The sequence below is a fragment of the Lissotriton vulgaris genome, chromosome 1_1 (assembly GCF_964263255.1).
Source record: "Lissotriton vulgaris chromosome 1_1, aLisVul1.2, whole genome shotgun sequence".
Taxonomy (NCBI): domain Eukaryota; kingdom Metazoa; phylum Chordata; class Amphibia; order Caudata; family Salamandridae; genus Lissotriton; species Lissotriton vulgaris.
In genome coordinates, this window is record NC_141685.1 from 283468121 (window position 1) to 283489853 (window position 21733).

The window sequence follows — 21733 nt, forward strand, 5'->3', positions numbered from 1 at the left end:
GACCGCAGGTCCAAGATCGGACGCCACCTGAGAGCATCCTTTCTGATCAAGAAGAAACGGGCATAAAATCCTTGTCCTCTTTGGGAGTTCTGCACTGGTTCTATTGCTCCCTTTCGGAGTATTGCCCGAATCTCCCGACGCATCTAAGACAGGTGTTTTACTTCTTGATATGTAGGTGGCATGGGAGGAGGGAAGTGCAGAAATTCCAGTGTATGTCCGAATTTTATTATGTGGAGGACCCATTTGTCCGATGTTATTCTCTGCCACTGTTATAAATAATAAGTCGCTCTTCCACCCAGGGGAACATTTGACAGGGTAGGAGGATAAGAATCCGGAACTTGTAGGTTGTCATTGTCTTTTATTGTTATCTTTCCCTGAACAACCTCCTCGTCCTCTGGGAGTGGACTTAGAGTAGCCTCCAGAGTGCTTCTGGCCATAATGCTGCCGGTAGGGTTTCAAAGAGGAAGAATAGGAGGTGTATCTTCCCTGCTGCTATCCACCTCTATACAAAGGTTGTCCTCTTCCACGGGCGCCTCGAAAGGGCACCTTCTGGTACTGCAACGTACCCAAGGCTTTCGCTGTATCTGTGTACATCTTAATAACCTGAAGGGTCTCATCCACTAGACGTCCAAACAGATCTTTCCCATCGAAAAGTAGATCCAAAATCTTATTTTGGACCTCTGGTCTAAAGGCAGTGGCCCTCAGCCAACACTGGCGCCGTAAAACTGCTGCTCCTCCTAGGGAACGAAAGGCTGTGGTAGCTATGTCCATAGCACAATCGATAACTTCAGCTGAAGTCCTCTCCCTTACCTGCAGAACTTTCTTCGCCTCTTGCTTACTGTCTTCCGGATGGAGGTCGACATATGGTGCTATATCGCACCACATCTGCCTGTCATATCTGCCCAGGATGACAAGGGCATTAGCTGCTCTGACCAGGAGAGCTGACATCGAGGAGAATCTTTTACCTGCGTTGTCTAACCGCCATCCCTCCCTGTCCAGAGGTGCAGAAATAGGTGCTGACAGGTTTTTTGATTTTTGTTGCGCTGCCTGCGAAATGATAGAGTCCGGTTTAGGATGGCCCAGTAAACACACCGGAGCGTCCGCGGGCGCCTTATATTTTTTTGTCCAACCTCGCTAGCACCGGTGTAACACGTTGCTGGAGTCGTCATCACTTGTAACCCTTCCTTACATACATTGTCGATTATTGGTGTGGATGTGATTGATTTTTGATAGGGCTCTTTAAAAAAATCATAAAGAAAACATTCTGCTTGAGTTGTCTTCATCGGAAGTTGAAATCTCTTTGCAGCTCTCTCCATCAAGTTGTGGAATCCACCAATATCCACTGGTGGAGAATCCACTGGCCCTTGGGTGGGTGATGGTGGAGAGGGAATTAGGTAGCCAGCCCATTCTCTGTGGGGCTCCGTTAGCTCCCCTTCTTCATGATCCTCATCATCCGTGGTCTCGGGATCCTGCTGCTGTTGGACCTAAGGTGTCTGTGGAGCAGTGTCCAGTAGGCTTTCGCTGCTGTGGACTGAAGTGGCCGGAATAGAGCGAGGATGTGAAGGTGGAACGTTTTGAGGGACCCCTAATGGAGGAAACCTCTTCTTATAATCCGCCAACATGAATTGCAAGACCATCATCATTGAAGATGGCATTGTGACCATCTCTTCCTGAGGCTCTTGTTGGTAGCGATGGTGTGAGAGGCTGTGGTATTCTTCATAACCCTCTTCATCGTCATCTTCTTGACATTTCACGTGAAGTTCCGATGAGCTTCTGGCATACCCGAAGGGTCCGTCATCCTCCTCCTCATCCGACTCTTCCTCCTCCAAAAGGTGCGATGGGACCAGAGGAGTAATCTTGCTCGGGGAAGTCACTGCTGGTGTGATCTTCTTCTTCTGTTTTTCTAGAGTTTGTCTCATCGACGAGGTCGTCGTCGACACTACCGTCGACGAAGAACCATTCCTCGCCGACGACATAGTAATCGTCATCGACGTTCCCATCGACGACCCTGCTGTTATCACCGTCGACGACGATTCTGTCGTCAACATGGCCGTCGTCATCACCACCATTGTCGACGATGTTATCGTCGATGTTACCGGTGTCGACGTTACTACCGTCGACGCTCCCGCCGACGCTCCCGTTGACACTCCCATCGACGCTGACTCTAACGCAATCAATGGTAGCTTCTGTACCCCTGTGGTCGTCGCCGTAGACGATGACTTCTTCGTCGACGGCCTCGTCGACGATCCCGTCGACGATGTCGATTTTTTCGTTTTCTCCTCAGGAATACTAGAGGATGGCTTCTTGAATGATGCTGGAGCCACAGGTGGTGTCTTTGAAGGCTCAGAAGAGGCTCACTTGGATACTTTTTTTCTCAAAGTGTGTCCTTTGCTCTCCTTTACTTTTGGCTGAGGAGATTTTGAAGGACTACGCCCTGAAGACCCTTGAGTGGTCTTTTTTAGGGACTTCTCAGGACAGTCCCTGAGGAATGAGCCTGAGGAGATCTTGATCTCCTAGACGAAGAGGAGGATTCCAAGTCACTATCACTATCACTAGAAACCACCTCCTTCCTGGCCTTGATCTTCTGAAGCCAAATTAAAAGGCGGCCCTCACGATCTCTAAGGGTCTTGCTAGAGAAAGTGCAACACACCTTGCAATCCTTTGCTTGGTGGTCCGGATAAAGACAGTAAATGCATTCTTCATGTGGGTCATCAGTGTAGAGTCTCTTTTTAGAGCAGGTGGCACAGGCTCTAAAAATACCCTTTTTCTCTTTTCCAGACATTCTCTATGATGTAGATAAGAAATAGATTACCAAATTCTCAAATCCACAAGAAATAGAATTAAATCAAGCTTCTACAAAGTTGGAAATCCAGAGTTTGAGCAGAGTTCAAAGGAGACTCCCTAGCACAGAGGTCTTCAATCTGTGGGGCGCGACCCCCAGGGGGGTCGTGGAGTCCTGGGAAGGGGGTCGCAGATTCTGCCAGAGTGCAGTTCCTGGCGTCGGGCTGATCGAGGGTGCTCAAGGCGGAGGCCGCCTAATTCACACCGAGGTGTGAAAAACATCAAAGCCTCGTTAACAAGTAAAGGTCTTTTAAAGACCTGTGATAGTACTCTGGTGTGCCTTTGTGTGTGTCCAAGCTGTTTCAGCCAGGCTGACATACAGGAGCTGGGGGGAGGGGGGAGGGGGGTGGGGGAGGAGGCTGTAGCCCTTTGAGTTTAATGGACTTAGCTGTGGGTTTATTTTTACTTTTAACGTTTAATATAACGCTAGTTTAACCCGTAGGTATCAGAGTGCTTTACAAATACACAGTAAACAGCAGAAGGACAGTAGCAGGACATTACAATCATATCATTGGTTCAAGTCCCACGAGCCCTCATACCTGGTGCCTGTGCAGGAGAAATGTGGCTGAGAGTCTGTTCTTCATGGTGAGATGTTTTCACAGCCTGCTGCCCCCCCCCCCCCAAGCAGGAAGGCACAGAGATGCCCTCCCATGAGAGAGGAAGACGAAGCAGAGAGATACTGACCCCCCATGAGAGAGGCACAGACAAGGTGGGTGAATGAATGATGGGTGGATGGATGGATGAAAGGGTGGACGGATGTATGGATGGATGGATGAAAGGGTGGATGGCTGTATGGATGGACGGATGGCAAGAGGAAAGGGTGGACGGATGTGTGAAAAGGTGGGTGGATGAATGATGAGTGGATGGATGTAAAGATGAAAGGGTGGATGGATGGATGTGTGAAAAGGTGGGTGGATGGATGAAAGGGTGGATGGAAGGATGAAAGGGTAGATGGATGAGGGATGGATGTATGGATGGATAAAAGGTTGCATGGATGAATGATGGATGGATTTGTGAAAAGGTGGGTGGATGAGTGATGGGTGAATGGATGGATGTAAGGGTGGATTGATGAAGGATGGATGGAAGGATGGAAGGATGAAAGTGAATGGATGAAGGATGGATGTATAGATGGATAAAAGGTTGCATGGATGAATGATGGATGCATGGATGGATGTGTGAAAAGGTGGGGGATGAATGATGGATGGGTGGGTGGATGGATGGATGAAAGGGTGGGTGGATGAAGGATGGATGTATATATGAAAGGGTGGATGGATATATGGATGGAATAATGAAAGGGTGGATGGATTAATGAAAGGTTGGATGGATGAAGGATGGATGTATGGATGGAAGGATGAAAGGGTGGATGGATGAAGGATGATGTATGGATGGATGGATGGATAAAAGGTTGCATGGATGAATGATGGATGGATGTGTGAAAAGGTGGGTGGAAGAATGATGGGTGGATGGATGGACGGGTGGATAGGTAAAGGATGGATGTATGGATGGAAGGATGAAAAGGTGAATGGATGAAGGATGTATGGATGGATAAAAGGTTGCATGGATGAATGATGGATGGATGTGTGAAAAGGTGGGGGATGAATGATGGATGGATGGGTGGATGGATGGATGAAAGGGTGGGTGGATGAAGGATGGATGTATGGATGAAAGGGTGGATGGATGTGTGAAAAGGTGGGTGGATGAATGATGAGTGGATGGATGTAAAGATGAAAGGCTGGATGGATGGATGAAGGATGGATGGATGTGTGAAAAGGTGGGTGGATGGAGGATGGATGGATGAAAGGGTGGATGGATGAGGGATGGATGTATGGATGGATAAAAGGTTGCATGGATGAATGATGGATGGATTTGTGAAAAGGTGGGTGGATGAGTGATGGGTGAATTGATGGATGTAAGGGTGGATTGATGAAGGATGGATGGAAGGATGGAAGGATGAAAGTGGATGGATGAAGGATGGATGTATAGATGGATAAAAGGTTGCATGGATGAATGATGGATGCATGGATGGATGTGTGAAAAGGTGGGGGATGAATGATGGATGGGTGGGTGGATGGATGAAAGGGTGGATGTATGGATGGAAGGATGAAAGGATGGATGAAGGATGATGTATGGATGGATGGATGGATAAAAGGTTGCATGGATGAATGATGGATGGATGTGTGAAAAGGTGGGTGGAAGAATGATGGGTGGATGGATGGACGGATGGAAGGATGAAAAGGTGGATGGATGAAGGATGTATGGATGGATAAAAGGTTGCATGGATGAATGATGGATGGATGTGTGAAAAGGTGGGGGATGAATGATGGATGGGTGGATGGATGGATGAAAGGGTGGGTGGATGAGGGATGGATGTATGGATGAAAGGGTGGGTGGATGAAGGATGGATATATGGATGGATGGATGGATAAGAGGTTGCATGGATGAATGATGGATGGATGTGTGAAAAGGTGGGTGGAAGAATGAAGGGTGGATGGATGGACGGGTGGATAGGTAAAGGATGGATGTATGGATGGAAGGATGAAAGGGTGGATGGATGATGGATGGATAAAAGGTTGCATGGATGAATGATGGATGGATGGATGTGTGAAAAGGTGGGGGATGAATGATGGATGGGTGGGTGGATGGATGGATGAAAGGGTGGGTGGATGAAGGATGGATGTATGGATGAAAGGGTGGATGGATATATGGATGGAATAATGAAAGGGAGGATGGATGAAGGATGGATGTATGGATGGAAGGATGAAAGGGTGGATGGATGAAGGATGGATGTATGGGTGGATGGATAAAAGGTTGCATGGATTAATGATGGATGGATGTGTGAAAAGGTGGGTGGAAGAATGATGGATGGACGGGTGGATAGATAAAGGATGGATGTATGGATGGAAGGATGAAAGGGTGGATGGATGTATGGATGGATAAAAGGTTGCATGGATGAATGATGGATGGATATGTGGATGGACGGGTGGATAGGTAAAGGATGGATGTATGGATGGAAGGATGAAAGGGTGGATGGATGAAGGATGGATGGATGTGTGGAAGTGTGGGTGGATGAATGATGGATGGATGGATGTGATGAGGTCTAACAGGCGCATTTATGGTTGTCGATAGTTGTTTATGATGAGGAGTACCAGTTTCTAGAATCTTTTATCGGAAGGGGGTCCTTACGCCTAAAAAGGTTTTACAAGGGGGTCTCGGCATCAAAAAGTTTGAAGACCTCTGCCCTAGCACAACGTGCCGGTAGAAAATCTGAGGGGCAAAAGGTTCTCTCAGGGTGAGGAGCTCTGATTGGGTAAGGGAAAAATTTGGTCCTTTTTTACATAACAAAGGTTATGGGTTGCAGAAGGGAAATGGGCCTCGGCCTTTTTTCAGTTAGCTATACTGCTAAGCATTGCTTTTTATATACCAGAGACTCCTGTCTCGACGACAGGTATATGAATCTATGAAAGCTTCAATACTGGAGTAAACACTGGTACTTTGATATAGAAACTTCCAGCCAGTGTTGCAAGATATAGTTCACTGAATATAGGGTCTCCACACCAGTGGTGACCAAGAAACTGTTTGAGCTCCAGAGAAGGAGAACTTCCCTTGCCAGATTTGGGACGAGCACCTGGGAAATTTTGACCAGTCTTTCAGGAGGGGCTGCCTGTGCCTTGCTTAGAGGGAGAGAGTAAACTTACTGCTCACGAGGGGCATTGGAGGTGCCCATGAATGAGGAAAATGCTAGGTCATCATTGCAACACTGGGAGTGTGTCAAGGGTAAGGCGGAAGGGCCCCAAGGTGTCTCCAGAGAGTAGGTGGCCAGTGCCCTGAAACATCTGGGAGCTAAAGAACTTCCAACTGCAGTCCTTTGCTGTACTGCAAAGAAAACTACAAGCGAAATGAGAACATCAACCTCAACCAAGAAGAGGGCCCTAGCAAGAGGCATTTACTGCTGTCAACCGGCATGGGCACCTAGTCTATTTAGTTGGTGCGTTTTGCATCGTGGTTGGAGGAAGAATCTAAGCTGCAAGACCGGTAGGACCCCAGAACTGACACACTGGCGTAACCTCCACTCTTGTGGTGCTGATGCTGTAGCTGATGAACCGAGTCTCCCAATATCAGCACCCTCGCTGCCTGGAGTGACCATGCCAGCCTGGCTGGGGCCTTGACCTCGACATTGAGGCATGGTGGGCCATGAGAAATGGAATGTCCTGCACTTGCTGATCAACAATGACAGTCGCACTGCCTGCCACCAAGCAAACTGGATGGAGCTACAAAGGTAATGAATTCCTGATTATTGTTCTCACCTGATCATATTATGTTATTAGTGTTATGTTGTGTGCGAAAAAAGCAAAATAAAATTCAGATTTTTTAAAGAATAAGCACAGGCTGGGAATTGCTTTACTGATATGGTTTGGTTTTCTTGGAGGGGTTTGAGCCTCTAGTCCCACAGCACCTCCCTGAGTCAGCTGTGGACTGCTTGCCATCGCTACCCTGAGGGTAAGGGCCAAAGTTGTGTGTGTACTTGTTGCCTAGTTTTGGGCTCAATATTAGTGGCGCCTTCTGCCACCCTCCCTTTGATGGATCAGCATGAAACTTGCCATGATGAACCCAAACTGGATAAACTATACTCAGTGATATTTAAATGTTGTAACATGAAGTATTATTGATCCATGCAATCTTTACTGGACACATTCTCAGAGATCTCTACAGAGCTGTAATAAAGCCCAAGGTATAGACAAGAAAGACAGTGTGATGCGTATGATATGATGAACAGCCTCTGCACAAACTGAGGCTTGGTAAGTGACACCCTTGCGGTGCCTCTTCGTTTGGCATTTGTGATATCACTGGATCTTCAAACTTGGTGAAATAGCTCAGTGAGTTGAGCGTGCATTACAGAAATACAGATTCAAGTTTTCTCTTTTACTCTTCAACGCATCAGAAAAAAAGCATTATCAACCTGGGTTAGTATGCTAGTGTCATGTATAACTTTGTTATTAATATACTTAATAATCGAGTTTAAGAGCAGTAAATCCCACAATTATTATTACCCAAATGTACTCCACTCAAGAGACTTATCGAGTTTAATAGTACTCAACCTTCCTTCACCAGAACGCATGAACGATGAGTTTCTGCTGCTGATATTTCAATTTATGACCTGTAGATCCCAGGCAGATATCAGTAGTGAGCGCTTAACTCAGAGACATAGCCTGCTGGCATCCTTCAAGTGCTACGACAGAGCACGCACGGAGTGCGATTCCTCAACCAGTGACTAACACAAAGGTATCTGGATAGCCATGAAGTGTGCAGTCCGCCGGGGTTAGGTGACCACTTGAACCGAGGTCATTTGCAATGATCCCTGCGGACACCTGCCCAATCACTCTCAGGTTACTACTTATTCATGCAACAATGGGTGCCACATTTTCACGAAGCCCTTCCTTCATTGTCAATACCCCGGCCATTTCTGCGTACACGGCCGAATTTGATCCACAATTTATGATGTCTCATCAAGGAAGTAAAGGCAGACAGGGTGCATCTCGGTGTGGTGCTCTGAAGACCAGAGAACTCCATGGACACCAGCACACAGCAGCAGTCGCAATGAACCATGGACCAGGGCACAGAGCAGGTCCAGCAGAAATGTGGACCTGAGAAAGCTCAGCATGGCCAAGATAGCAGCCGGGCGTACCAACTTTACAAAGCACACCCAGCCAGGTCCTCGCTTTGAGAAAGAGTTCTAAAAACTCGATGCCCTTCAGAACCTAAACAATGTAATAAAATATTTTTGTCCTACTCTAGAGATTTTCTTAGCTTCAATAATCTTCATATCTTTGAAAAAATACCACTTACCAAAGCCCCTATGACATGGGAGGTTCACCTTTGTGTTGAAGGAATTTTGGTGGGGGTTAAACTGCTAAGCTGTTAGTTAAGATAATACACACCCTAAATGTAAATAAAAGTGTGTATGAAATGTAAGAATATTTTAATGAAGATAACTAAAAAGTTATATTTGCCTATATAGGGAAAGCTTATGTAATACATTTCTATAGGCACATCAATGTACATATTCACTTACTTAGCTTAAACTGGATTAATATTATATAATATATGTGAAGTGAAGGAACGTGTGTATGTCACTGAAGCAGCGTTAGTTTTAAAGGGTGGAGGGGCCCCCACCACCCACCTTTTTTCAGTCACACACTATACATGTGCTAAATGCACAGGTGCCTGGCTGCCTGAGCTAAACTTTGCAGTGCCGAGGATTTCACAGCCCTGTGGGCAAGAACTGCTCAGTATGGCAAAGCACCTAAATCTCCTCCACACTGGACACCCTACTATGCTAACTTATCTTATGAAGGAGTATGGGCTCTTTTTCGAAGATACTCTGTGATACGTCCTGACTCACTGTATATATCACTGTGTAAATTTATCCTACGTGGGATAATGCTGTAAAGCGTTCTGATACCCTCGGGTCTAGCTAGCGCTATATAAAACTTTTAAATAAATAAATAAACATCATTGATAGTCTCTGATCTAGGTGCTTCAGTTTTAAGCCCAGAGGGGCCCAGGGGCGAGTGTCTATCACTGACGCTTTGTCACAGAATGGGGTGGGTTTATCAACTCTCACCGATATATGACCTGAATCTACTCTGTGATGAGTAAGGGACTGCCGCCTCCTCTCATTGGATGACCACTGAGGCAGCTGTCTCAGACATCAGGAACCAAAAAGGCTTTCCTCCCGAGACGCTGCAGCAGGTACTTTTTATGTTTATTAATGTTTCATGTGTGCGCGTGTGTATGTATATTTGTAAGTGAGTGTTGTGAATGCAAGGATGTCAGTGTGTATGTGTGATTGTGTAGCCCACTCACCCCCTCCCTGCTCAAATTACTGGCTGCCTCTGCACCGAAGTATATCACTGGCTGCTGAGCTCATGTTGCTGTTTTGAATAAGGTGTGGTTTGAAGATAGTTAATAGTCAAAGCGAAATATGGTGCCACGCAATTGTGGAATTGTATTCCTTTTACAGGAAGTTAATAATTAATTTGTTGAGTCATGCAGATATTTTGATATTTGTTTGCATGTTGCAAAGAAGATGGTAACTGTACCCAGTTGTTATGACGTGTATTTTCACCTATTTCGTTTATGCCGAGTTAATGTTATATAATATACAACTAACACAGAAGAACACCATTTTCCCCTGGTAGACCCGAATGCAGGTATAAAGCAATGATGCCGACTCAGATCTCCTCCAATATCATCAGCAATAAGATGTGTAGGTCCAACCAGAATGGTGATTCTGAAACAAGAAGATGGAAAGGACTGGATACTGGAGGTGGTACAACTTAAGGTAAGATACAGTCATCAAACATCCTTGTCTACTGCTGTGATATTTCATAAATAATGGAAAGACGAAAGAATAGCTGTATACCTATAGGACAGGCACACAGGCAAGATAAGTTGTCTAGCAATGCTTACCGTGATAAATGGTGCTAAAAAATATCTTCTTTGGAGTGATAGATGTCCTGTCCTACAATGTGGAAGACCCCAGTTTACGGCACGGGAGACCTCCGGTAGGCAGAGAAAAATACAGGACGGCAATGGAAGTAGTTGGCATAGATACCTGGTTGTCAAATGTATGGGCCAAATGAGTGTAGGGGGCTAGGAGCAGGAGGCTAGGCCTTTATTTCAACACTTAGGGGAGGATATATATATACATGTGTGTCTTGTAGCCTAGGCCTACACTCTTCCACATTCATTCCCCTAAGACTCCAAGCATGCATAGAAGAGAAAGGCTTTGAGCTCCAATGTACAACCCCTCTGCAGACAGTGTACTACTGCGAACTCGAATGCTAGTTTCAACTGGCACCTGAGTGTCATCTTAGGCAGCTTGGTTTGCCCACCTGTGTCTCAGAGGTGAGCAGTGCGGGAGATCCCATTAGAGAAGATCTCTGCTGTGTATGAATAGTTAACATATTTTATTTAAAGTCTTTTATAAAGTGTGAACATGACCCGAGAGTATCAGAGCACTGTACATACATTAGGAAACATAAAAACGAACACCTAGCATAAAGCATAGAACATAAAACTAGAGCAAAATATGGTATGTTGTATCAGTGTAGTCCTCTTTTTTCTCATTGCATACAAATACTTGATGCCCTACATGTGACTGACTCTTCCCCAGCCCTGTGGTGTCTTAGAGACCTCATCCTCTAAAGAATGCCCCACAGTTTCCAATAGGTTTCCAATGTCTAACCTAAAACGCCAGCCAGTTGAGGCCTACTCAGCTTCCCAGGCCACCCCTTTATTATCAGTGAAGTGAACATGGCAAACGCCCTCCAGCCTACATTCACATCAGTGTCACCCTACTACCACTCTCCGGGGACACTTAAGTTTCACAGGATGTAATATCTCGCCGACCCCCTCCTCTCTGTCGATGCCAGAGGGCACACTCACCCTGCCGCCAACCTCCCGCTCACCTCGCCCGAGCGCTGGCTAATGCGGTTAGGCCGATGGCATTAGCCTGCTGAAGAATAACCTGCCACCGAGGGCTGACACGTTATGAACGGCTCGGCCACCGTTCTTCAGAGGCGATTAGGAACAATTAATTGGTTTATCGCAGCGCTCCCTTAAAGGCGCCGGTCATAACTGTGTTACTGCACTTGTTAGCGGGCTGACCCTCCCGTGTCCCTCCCTCTGATAATTCACCTCCCTGGAAACCCTGCCTTTTTGACCTGTTACCTCTGCCCCTTCCCAGCCCTCCCACTTTCATACCCCTCATCCTATTCTCTCTGTCTGTATCTCGCCGGAAGGAGAGTCTGCTCCCTGATACAGTCCCAGTGTGCAGGTAACAAGAGGGGGCTGGTACGAAGAGCTTTGTGTGGCATATCAGCAGCCCCTCTAGGGGCACAGCAAGTCCAAAGATTTAGAACCCCCCAGCCCCCCCGCCCAGCTTGTTTGTGTCTTCACACACTGCAAATATTGCAGCGATGACTGTCTGTTCATGTGCCGAGATACACAAAGCCCGCAGCGAATAGTGAAATGTTTACAGCTACTGTGTCAGCCTGCACTAAACACATGATGCAGATGGTGCAATGTTTACAGTCTGCCTGGGTATCTCCTACACTAAGTCCAATCCCCACACGCAGCACTGTTTACAGCCTGTGGTGTATCTTCCTACACCAATCACAAGATCCTGTTTACAGCCTGTGGTGTATCTTCCTACACCAATCACAAGATCCTATTTACAGCCTGTGGTGTATCTTCCTACACCAATCACAAGATCCAAAAGCACTATTTACAGCCTGTGGTGTATCTTCCTACACCAATCACAAGATCCAAAAGCACTATTTACAGGCTGTGGTGTATCTTCCTACACCAATCACAAGATCCAAAAGCACCTTTTACAGCCTGTGGTGTATCTTCCTACACCAATCACAAGATCCAAAAGCACTATTTACAGCCTATGGTGTATCTTCCTACACCAATCACAAGATCCAAAAGCACTATTTACAGCCTGTGGTGTATCTTCCTACACCAATCACAAGATCCAAAAGCACTGTTTACAGCCAGTGGTGTATCTTCCTACACCAATCACAAGACCCAAAAGCACTATTTACAGCCTGTGGTGTATCTTCCTACACCAATCACAAGACCCAAAAGCACTATTTACAGCCTGTAATGTATCTTCCTACACCAATCACAAGATCCAAAAGCACTATTTACAGCCTGTGGTGTATCTTCCTACACCAATCACAAGATCCAAAAGCACTATTTACAGCCTGTGGTGTATCTTCCTACACCAATCACAAGATCCAAAAGCACTATTTACAGCCTGTGGTGTATCTTCCTACACCAATCACAAGATCCAAACAGTGCACAGTTTGCATTCTGCCGGTGCCGCCTGCTATTTGGAGCGCAGGCTCCACGTAGGACACCTCTTACATTCAGCTCATGTGTCTCTTCACCAGAAGGCCATTATCCAAATAATGGTCTGTTTACAGTCTGCCTCTGTATTTTTAAACACCAGGCAGGATCAAAATAGATCACCGTTGACAGTCTGCAAGTGAATCCTCCTACACTAACCCGGCATTTAGGTCCAAATCGTGCGGTATTTACAACAATATGACTGAGTAAAACTCAACTGTATCAACTATTGAATTATAGCCATGCCCTGCTGGGCTGCATACTGCTGTCCTGAAAAGCGGGCGCCGACCCGGGAATTGCACTTGGTAGCAATAATCCAACATGTGAGGCACCCCAGAGATTCTATCAGTATGATATACTCAGGGACATTTGTACTGTCTTCCATCCTCCAATTAAAAGACACAGAACTGCTGTGAGCTGTGCCTGGGCAATTGTATGTCCTGCGGTATGAGGTGTGTTGAATCTTGAGACACCCTCAATCTATCCCTCATGGGCGGAAGTTGCACTTAAGCTTACCCTGGGGGTACACACATTATATTATGAGCCCATTCGACTTGCCAACACAAGACATTGCAGAACCTGATCAAAGCTTCTTCCTGGGTGTTGTGACATCGCCTACATGTGGATTTCAGCAGCAACGTCATCCAGCGGGGATGTTTCCCTGAGCGTGGAGTCCCAGCAGGGTGGCTTCTCCTCTATCCTCTATTGGGGAATTGGTAAATTATGTTTGACTATGCAACTGTAGCTAATATACCTACTCTAAATTGATTATTCTTGTTTTTTCCGACCACTGAGACCTGAGCAACATGGCTGATGCCCGGTGGAGCTGTTAGATAGCTGTAGAGGAGATTGGCCCCAGCTTGACCATCACCTACCCAGCCGGACATTGGGCATAGTTCACCTTGTCTCCCTGCTGTGTCTTCAGCTCCCTCTCTGGCTTGTTTCTATGCCCTCCCCCCCACTACTTCTTTTTCTTCTATCCTCGTAGCCTATATATCTATTCTAAACAGTTGTTCCGAATGTTAAGACCTGAGCAACATGGCTGATGCCCGATGGAGTTGCTAGACAACTTATGAGGAGATTGGCTCTGGTTTCCCCCTCAAGCGTCACCTACCCAGCCGGACATTGGACACAGTTCTTCCTCGTCTCCCTGCTATGGCTTCTTCCTCCCCTCCTTCCCTATAATATTCTCTCAACCTCGTTGTTTGTTTACTGTACATTATTACGTTATTGCAACTGATGTTCTTAGTAACACAATGTTCCTCTGTTATAGCGCTCTGATACCTACGGGTCTAGCCAGCGCTTTATAATCATTTTGATGCACCTTCTAATGCAACGTTCCCCTGGTAAAAACGCTTGGATACCTCCGCTATATAACCGTTGCAAATAAAATAAACTAAAAACTGTTTTTTCCTGAACTCTGAGGCCTGAGCAACATGGCTGATGACCGGTGGAGCAGCTTGACAGCTAATGAGGAAATTGGCCCTGGTTTCCCCCTTGACCGTCACCTATCCAGCCGCTCATTGGGCATAGTTCCTCCTCCTCTCCCCGCTATTACTCCTTCCCCCCTCCCTCCTACGAATTATTGAAACATTGTTTATGTACACTGTATCTTACTATGCTCTTGTATCTGATGTAACTTGTAATGTAACGATCCTAAATGTAAAGCGCTCCTATACCCTCTTGGGTCATGTTCGCCCTATATAAAAACTTTATAAATAAATAAACGAATCACAGGATCCAAATAGGACAATGTTTATAATCTGCTCGAGTATCTTCCTACACTAATCACAGGATCCAAATAGGATAATTTTTACAGTCTGCCCGAGAATATCCTTATACTAATCACAGTATCCAAATAGAACAATGTTTACAGTCTGCCCGGGTATCTCCCTACACTAATCACAGGATCCAAATAGGACAATGTTTACAGTCTGCTCAAGTATTTTCCTACACTAATCACAGTATCCAAATAGTACAATGTTTACAGTCTGCCAGGGTATCTCCCTACACTTATCACAGGATCCAAATAGGACAATGTTTACAGTCTGCCCGAGTATCTCCCTAAACTAATCATAGGATGCAAATAGGTAAGTTTACACACTGTCCAAGTATCTCCCCACACTAATCACAGCATCCAAATAGGACAATGTTTACAGTCTGCCCGAGTATCTCCCTACACTAATCACAAGTGCTAAATAGTGCAATGTTTACAATCTGCCCAGGTATCTTCCAACAATCACACGCTCCAAGTAGTGCAATATTTACAGTATGCCGAGTATCTTCTGACAATCACAAACTCTAAATTGTGCAATGTTTACAGTTTTTCCAAGTATCTTCAGAGAATCCCAAGCTCCAAATAGTGCAATGTTTACAGTCTGCCCGAGTATCTTCCGACATTCACAAACTCCAAATAGTGCAATGTTTACAGTCTGCCTGAGTATCTCCCGACAATCACAAGCTCCAAATAGTGCAATATTTCCACTTTTTCCAAAGTTTCTTCCGACAATCACAAGCTCCAGATTGTACAATGTTTACAGCCTGGCCATAATTACAATATCAAACTGGTTCAATATTTACATTCTGCCAGTCTTTCTTACTTCGCCAATTAAGAGACCCAAATAGTGCACGGTTTATAGTCTGCAAGTCTATCTTTCTACATTAAGCCCATTATCCACGCAGAGCTTCGATAGTGTACCCTACAGCGCTACCCTCAAGATCGAGATAGTGCAGTTACTACATTCTGCGTGTGTAGTTTCATACACTTATTGCAACATCTAAGTAGGACAATGTTTATAGTCTGCCAGTGTAGTTTTTAATATGTATCACAACATCCAAGTAATGCACTGTTTACAGTCTACCTGTGCATTTGGCAGTAATATATACAAGATAGAAATGCTAGACATGGAAAAAAAACTATAAGCTAAGCACCACCCTAGTTGGCCTTGAAGTTCTCTTTTGAAGTGCAGCAGGCTTCCTTCATTCTAGAAAAGGTTGTGTGATGCACAATGGCCTGACCTTATGAGTGATTTTTCAATTAGTGAGCACTACTACGACTCCAGGCAGCCAATCCCAGTTCAATTTACTTACAATCAAATGGCTTCAAATGGAAAATTTTGATATTGGGGCTTGAGGTGAAGACAGATTAATTCAGAGGGCATCAATTTTACTGCTAATAATTCATAAGAGCATTTGTATAGTGTGCTTTTAGCAAGGTCCTCATTACAAGTTGAGGAAATCACCAGGGGCGGCTCCTCCACAATGGCGGAGGATTGTCGCCCCAGTGGCTCAAAACCAGCGCCTGAAAATTAAAACAATATAATTTCATAATTTTATTTTTCAGTTGCTGGCTGAGCCAGCGTGCAGTGGGGAGGGGCAGGCCCGGGGCCTTGGGAGGGGTTAGGAGGACTGATATGTGCACTTTTAATTGCACATGCGTGTTTGGCCGGCTGTATTAGGCCGTCCAAACACACATGAGAAAGTAGGGTTCTCCAAACCGGCTGCATTTAACACCCGAGCCGGAGAAACTCCGCAGACTCTCTGACCTGAGCAGAGAGGAGCGTCTTTTCAGACTGCCATGTACAAGACTTGGTATCTGGAGGTTGAGCTGCCATTCCCCATGCTGGTGAAAACTTTTAATCACTGAAACTTGCTACAGGGATACCACCTGGAATCATGGATTCCACACCCGGTATTCCTGCACTTAATTCTGGTCCAGTCTTAACAAGGGCTTTACTGTAGGGCACCCCAACACTCTCAGTGTCTGGGTGCTCTGTAGATGCTTGTCTTGGGCAATTACAGAGCAGAATCAATGTGGTCTGGTGGCATTGTGTTTGGCGAGTATGTTGAGTCTTTGCAATATACAGTATAGTAATAAATTGTGCTGCTCAGTTGCAAGCATCAGCTGTGTTAGATCCAGTCAGGACTCTTTGTGGTGAGTAAGTGTATGGATAGATGAAGACCAATTAGCCTAAATATATTGTGGTGGCTTCTTATTAGGCACCTTCCAATACTTAGGGTAACAAGGCAGGGATGCCTACTCTCTCCACTGCTCTTCCTGCTTGAATTGAAAGTACTAGCAGTGGCAATTAGAAGGTCAGAGTATCTCAAGGGCATTCGTATTATGACAGGCTTGTTAAAGATAGTACTGTATGTAGATGATATTTTTCTTGCAGTAAAATAATCTGAAAGGTAAAAAAATGCTGCCAGGCAAATAATGGTATAATTTGGTTAGTAGTGGCAACTGACAGCCACAACTGACCACGAATAATCAGCATTAGCCAACCTCAGCCTTGGGTTATAAGTGGGACAGTTTAACGGCCTCAGTAATACCATACCTTGCTTGCTCTTCAACCAGCAATGTTGGGTTGATGCCTCAATGGAATAAAGCATACACTCCAGGCATCTGTGTTTGGAATAATGGTCACAGGTTCAAACTCTGGTGGGTCCACTCAGCCTTTATTCCTTCCGAGGTTGATAGCATTCGTTCCATTGAGTTGGGTAACAACAAACAGATCTTATTTCAGCGCCAAAAGAGCATGTACTTCTAACTAAAGATGTTATGTTCTCCCTGGTTAGTTAGTATATTGCAAGAAGTAAAATATGCCCCTTTCAAGACACACTCCCTGTCTCCTGAGTAGCACAGTGCGCGCAAGGCATGCATGTGTTGAGACTGCTGGCTCGGTGGCTCGCTTCCCCCAGCACCCCCACCCCGCTCAGGTGAGATTTAAGACCCTCCTATATCTCCATCTGTAAATGGCCTCATAAAACTGACAGAAAGACGTAAGGAGGGACACCCATTAACATTTTATTACAAATCACCTCCAAGCCAGCAACTCTATTTAACCCGGGCTGAGGGGTGGGGGTGGGGGGTCTGGGGGAGATGTCTGCATGAGACTGAATCAAGACATCAGCGCTTGGAAGGCAGGCCTCGAGCAGGTCTAAAGGCACTGTAGCAGAAGGTGACTTTCCCGCCACGCTAGCCGCCATCTCCAGGGAAAGGCGCCACAGACATTGCCAGCTCTGAGCTCCTCCCGGTAGATCTTCCTTATATATGTATTTATTTATGCTTTTTTATATAGCTCGAACATTACCCAATGGTGTCAGACCACTTTACAGCAGAGCGAACAACGTTACATGAGAAATTCAGAGTAACAGGGTAGGAGGTAGCAATATGTATACCTACTACAGTTACTAATGGTGGGAGTTATGTTCTTGCAAATTACATTCATTACAGATTACATCATTTGAAAAGGTAAAGCAATTAAGGTTACACAAATCCATATAGCATATTTACAGAGTTAAAGCGTCATTATAGCTTTCGAGAGTGTGATCTAACAGTCAGGTTGATGTTATTAAATGCGACGGCGTATGCCTGGTGGGAAGCTTGTATTATTATTGAGAAAATGTATTTGTTGAGAAAAGTTTTAAGGTCCATTATGAAGATTTGGGAAAATGTGGTGGTGTGTAGGTTTGGGGGTAGCGAGTTCCAAATTCTAATCGCATTACCTGAGAAATATTGCACCATAAGTGTTTCCCTTTTCAAAGTTGGAGGTTTCAGCAGCAGACTTTACAGCATTTCGTGAAGGCCTTGAAACACCTAATATCCTGAGTTTGTTCGCTAGGTAGCGAAGGGTGGAAGTGTGAATGGCTTTGGGTTATATAAGCAGTCTTATATATGGCCCTAGCTTCAAAAGGAAGCCAGCTGAGAGTTATCAGCACAGGAGCAGTCTTTTCTTTTGGTCCCGTAGATGAAACGTGTACACAAATGGAAGATTCATTTTAGAGGAGGTTGGTGGTTCTTGGGAGGCTTGCAAGGAGACAATTATAGTAGTCCAGTCTGGAGAGTACCAAAGATTGGACCAGCATTTTCAAGTCTTGCTCAGGAATGTAATGTCAGATCCCCGAGAGAAGTCGCAATTGGAAGTGTGCATTCCTGGACTGGTCTGAGTGCAAGCATGTAAGGTCAGCCCTGGGACCGAAAGAGGTGAAACACTGGCCTCGGTTGGCTCCCCTCGCATTGCAATTACTAGTGGCCCTGACAAGGACACGAAAACAAAGGCTCAACAGTGACAGTGGAGAAGTGTGGCTCAGGGGTTAGAGGCGGCAGACCTGGAGCTTGAGTTCGGCCCGGGACCAGGGTTCAATTCCCCGCCTCGGCGGGTCTTGGGCTCAAAATTCCACAGACTCGTTAATTCTCGCTCCGGTGCCTTCTCGACTCACGGGTTCACACTCTGTGACTCTGGGCAATAGCTTGCTTAATCTCCACAATGGCCCCTCGCGGTGGGATGCCTGGCTTTCACCTTGTGGATACCCTGCCAGGGTATCTCACAGGGGAATACCAGGACGGGTTCCCTAAGCAAGCGCTGAGATGCCCCAGGGTAAGTCGTGCGCTATATAAGTCTCATTCATTTCACAGTAGCTCTGTTTTTAAAGGGGCACCAAGCCTGATGCGTACCTGATTCGGCCCCTGCAGTGCCAGCACGGCAACAGAATCAGCCTGTCAGGGAATCTCCCATTTCTATGCCCGACACGGGTCTGACTCTGTCCAAGCTTGCAGCCTTGTAATAATCATTGATCTCCCCTTTTGCCAAGAGGGAAGTCAACAATTGTAGAGGATACCATTAACCAGAATGCATTATGACAGAACAACCACTGACAAAGCCAATCCTCGCCTTTATGACCTAGTGGCTTTGCCAATGGGTTTTAGCCATGTTACAAAGCATCGTCGATGTGGGAAAGCATGGCTAAAGTAAAACAAAAAAAACTTTTACGTTGGTGCCTGCATCATTTTGTAGGCGAACGCACACCGTGCACATGTGACAACTAGATAACGGGGCTGCTTTTTTGTATGTTTTCAGTTACTGTTCTGAGTTGGATAAGTGACTAAAAAAACTAAACAAAGCACGTAAAACATTTATATTGTTTTTAAAGCATGGGGAGCGATATCAATGGGGGGCAAAAGCAGCAGGGAGCGAAGCAATAGGGAGGGTAAGAAGCAACACAGGGGTGGATGAGGAGACACTGAAGCAACATGGAGAGGGCAAGAGCACATGCAAGCAATAAGGGGAGGGCAGGAAACACAGAAGCAACACAGGGGAGCAGGAGCACACAAGCACCACTGGGAAGGGCGTGGCAGGATGCAACATAGAAAAGCGTACGAGAAAGCACCAAGGGTGGGAAAGCACACAGGGACAGGCAGCGGCACAAAGGGGGTAAAGAAGTACATAAGAGAGACGGCTCGGAAAAGACATGCACTCTGTGAGTGATTATGCAAAAAGAAAAAAAGTAGTTCACCAACATCGAGCACAAACAGCACACAAACACACATATGGTAAATAGGCAATGCACCATGAGAGGGACAAAAACAAGGCTGAGACGCTGGGACATGAATAAAAAGCAGGCACATAAGAGTGGCAAAAAAAACAATGGTAAGCAATGGGTGGGTTCCAACCCCTCCAAGTTCCTAACCCACAATATGTCTTGCAACACACCTGTCTAACAAATGCCCGATTCCCTAGGACTACACAAACCTCTCACACTTCATCTATCCCACAGCCTTCAGCACATCCTCTAGCACACCCTCTATTGTCTAGCATGCACCATAGCTTTTAAAACACCCCTCCTATAGAAGACTCTTTATCTCTTATTGCTAGCACAGCCATCCTCGAGCATTCCCTCTATCAGCTAGCACATAATCTGCCAGGCAGCCCTCTCATTCTGTACAACTCTCAGTGCCTTCTAGTGCATACCCCATCTTCTAGTGCACATACATCATCCTCATTCATACCCTCTGTCCAGCAGCACATCTCATCTTCTAGAGCAATCTTTTCTGGCAAACCCTCTATTCACTAGCGCATCCTCTAGCCTGTTACCTGCCTCATACTCTAGGACCCCTTCGATTTTGCAATATACACGTTACCTATCCTCAACACATCCCCTCCTTAGCTTGCCCTCCATGCTTTAGCAGTCCTCATCCTCAATGCCTTGCCGCCACTTTAGAAGCATGCTTGCACAAGCTCCCTCTATTCCCCAGGACACCTCCCCTGCTCCATCATCGCCTTCTCCCATTACCCAAAGACATACTCAGCATCCCAGTCACAGCCACCACTGAATGGCCTCAAGCACTTTGGAGGTTATGCGCCGGAAGGCTAATTCGAGCTGCCCTGTGCCGCTATATCTTTTTGGCTCCTCACAGAAGTATAAATCTGGCCGCCATATTTCTAGGGATGGGCGAGCTCTGTGCTGCCTCCCACTATATATCTGCCTAATTAATGTTAGAAAAAGCAAAGCACTGCTTTTCCCACTCAATAAGCAGGCTGCTTGACTTTATTACTGCTTTCCTTTTTCACGTTTTCTGTCCAGCAATTTAAATCATCCTCAATTCCAGCTTCAGAGAAGGAAGGTTTGCCTCTGGCATTGGCATGCAGGCAGCTGGCATCACCAGACCATCATCTTGAATCAGAGGGCTAAGGCGAATGGGAGATTTCCCAGCAGGGCGGTTGAGCCCATAAGAGGGTGGTATGGCTAGGACAGATTTGCCTCTTGCCCAACACTACCATCCTTTTGTGGACAGCAGCCCTTTAAGGGATTTCCCTTCTAGGCTAGACTGTCTGAGGCTTGCAATCAGCAGTTCAACCGTGCCAGGTAGACAGACATCACACAGTGACCAGACTATGCAATCCTCAAGCAAACAGGTGGACAGCCAGCTGTCATCATTAGATCCGGACTACATGACCTCCAGACAGACATGTAGCGATAATCTCCGTAAAGGTAGCATAAGGTTTGCAGAAATCACCTAGGTAAGTCCTACCGACTGCATGACTGAAAGGACTGGCTAACTAAAAAAAATAAGTCAAAAGAAATCTTCAATAAAAAAATGCAGAAGGAATCACCCAACGATCCTAAGACTGCAAAAGAAAGGGATGCTGGAACCATAAGAACATGACAATGGATACTATTATGTAAACATAGA

General features: G+C 45.8%; 1 protein-coding gene across 6 annotated transcripts in view; it reads right to left on the bottom strand.

Annotated features, from left to right (window-relative positions):
- The window catches only part of RNF220 (ring finger protein 220), a 726058-nt gene that overhangs the window by 410612 nt on the left and 293713 nt on the right, over positions 1-21733 (bottom strand). The window lies entirely within an intron of this gene.